The sequence below is a fragment of the Octodon degus genome, unplaced genomic scaffold (genome assembly GCF_000260255.1).
Source record: "Octodon degus isolate 3935 unplaced genomic scaffold, OctDeg1.0 scaffold00044, whole genome shotgun sequence".
Lineage (NCBI taxonomy): Eukaryota > Metazoa > Chordata > Mammalia > Rodentia > Octodontidae > Octodon > Octodon degus.
In genome coordinates, this window is record NW_004524620.1 from 3,355,332 (window position 1) to 3,358,213 (window position 2,882).

A 2,882-nucleotide genomic window follows, 5' to 3' on the forward strand; every position below is an offset into this window, starting at 1 on the left:
AAACTTTAAAAAGTATATTTCCATTTTCTGTTGACTTAAAAAAAAGAGGTTTGTACCTATGTTATTTGCTTATTATTTCTTGCCTATGTCTTGTAATATGAGAAACTACTTTGGCAATAACAACACACAATGTACTAACCATTGTTACTCTCAAAAAAAAAACATGAACTCAAATTTGAGTGCAATTGTATATTAAAAACATTATCTATATCCCTATTTCTATCTTATTTTGTATGTCATAATTTCTATTGAGAACATAAATTATTTAATTATAAATATAAAACACATACCTTCAAAAATATCAATGCCTACCTATTTTTTTCATATTTTCAAGATAACAGGATGTCTTTCTTATTATAAAATTTAAAAGTACTTCTTAAAGAACAAGTTTAAGTCATAAGCAGAAATTTTAGTCAAAATCTGAATCGTTTACATTTACTTTGTTAAATACATTTAGAAATGAAACATGACCCTGTCCTACACGCAGACTGCAGTTTATTTTTCTTGCTTTGTAAATGTTTCTTACAGATTAATGATATCAGCTCCTCGTTATTTCCATGGTAAGTACATTTTCTGTGGTAGTCACTGGCTTTGGGCATTAGTTATTAGCTTTTGGAAGCATAAAGGATCTAAAGGGTGTGTAATGAATGACTGTGAGCTGCAATTTGGCATCTTAATTAGAATACCTTCTGCGGTGAGGACAGTAGTTCCCTAAAGGTGGCCAGCCATAGACTCGCGGCCGGAACCTGTAAATATATTAGCTTACATAGGAGGAAAGTCTTTGCACACACAATTAAGACTGGAAACCTCACAATAAGAAGATTATCTGCTTAGAATCAACCTAATCAATTGAAATCTTAAAAGGGAGAAGTTTTAGAAAGCTTGGAAAGCCAAGTTTTCTCAGTTTCAGTAAAACACACGTGGTGGAATTCAGAGATTCAATGAGAGAGTAACAACCTGTTAGCCCATGGGGGATGGGTACAAGGGAGGACGGGCAGGGGTGGCAGCCTGCAGGAGCGGAGCTCAAGCTGGGAGTCAGCCCGCAAAGACACTGCCTGGCAGAATGTGATAAAGGCCAACAGTTTGAAACCCCTGGAAACTTAAGTAATTGTGCAGACTAATAGAATTCAGTAGCAATAGAACTTATGGTTGTAGAATATACAAAAATAAAGACTGCACTGGAATATGTACCAGTTGCTTTAGGAAAACAAGATTTCCAATGTGACCAGACAGGGCTGTTCACATGTACTATGTTGATTAAATGTGGAGGGTTCTTAAAATATATTTTCTTTGTTACATGAGATAGAAGGAAGGCAAATATATATATATATATATATGTATGTATATCTTAAAACTTTTATCTGTATATATTTGGCCTCTACAAGGTTTATGATGAGAATGGAGGATAATGTGAGAGGGTTTTTGTGGAAAATGTCTATAATATGGGAAGGAGGCACCAGAGATTCTACAAGCTGTAAAGGACAAGTGCCAGGTGACTAAGTGTGGGGCATTCCCACCAAGTACCCCAAGAGCTTAGAGATTTGCCCAAGAATGGAAGAGGCTCTATTCTGAAGCTTAGAATTAGAGGAAAACCAAACTAAAGATCTTTGAAGAAGTTTGGTAAGCTTCCATCTGATCATTAGACTTTGTTGAAATAAGAATCCCCGGTTTTTCATTTGTCACCTTGATAAATCCTCCCTTCTTGAGCCCACTCTTCTACACATAAACTGTGCAGCAGGCATGATCCCTAATCCTTTCATGACCTAGTTAAGTACCCTTTCTTTATTCAGTGAAGACATTCAACTTGCCAAATACCTGAGGTACCTACACGCAGATGACTGGTGCTCTCCATATCTGCTGGGCTAGAACTCTAGCAGTTGCGTATGGACAACGATTACAGTGATGCAGTTCCTACAATTCTATACTTTCTGCACTGCTCTGAATTGATCAGTTCAACATATATTATTTTCAAGCATATATTTTCAATGTGTAATATACAACAACGTTACTTTAAAATGAACATTCAAAGATGAACAAGTTAGATTCACTTAATAAAATAATTATAATTTTTATTGATTTGCTAGCTTGGTAAATAATGGAGATGATACAAGTCATCATTCCTGTTGTCATCTATCACAAAATATTTAACAGCTTGGTATGTGTGTGATCACAGAAGGACATATTTCCGTCTGAAAAATGTTGTGCCTAAGTAGGCAAAATCTATTCATTTACATGCAATCAAATATGTATATCTCTGCAAAGAAAGATATATATGTACACTATTGTAATACATACCAAAATTGGATAATAATTTCTACATTATGTTTAATACAAGTGTGTCAAAATGCAGTTTATAGGGGGCCTGGCCCTAGCTCAGTTCTTTGGCTGGGGAAAATGGCTCAGTGGAATAAACACTTCCCTGGCAAGTGCAAGGGCCTGAGTTCAATCCCAAGTTCCGCCAAAAAAAAATGCTGTTTATAAAAATATAGGTAATGTTAGAATTACCCTTAGTGAATGTTTTTGGGTTTAGATGCCAGATAAAATAAGTAGTAGGCCAAAAGAATAATTGCTAAAGAAGAAGAAATCTCTGTGTGTTGTACATGGCACACATGTATTATATATAAACACCTTTATATAGTCCATAAAATATTCAAAGCATCCTTTGGATTTTCTTAATGGTTCTTGGAAGCCTAATCATATCTTGTGTTATTTTTCATTGCTCATCATGTAGAAAACCTTATACTTTTATTTAGGGGCATCAGTTATTATTATTAACACGAAGAAATACCTTATACCATCATCATCATCATCATCATCATCATCATCATCATCATATGTATCATTTGTGATGTTGACTTCATTTTTCGTAGAATACACAAATA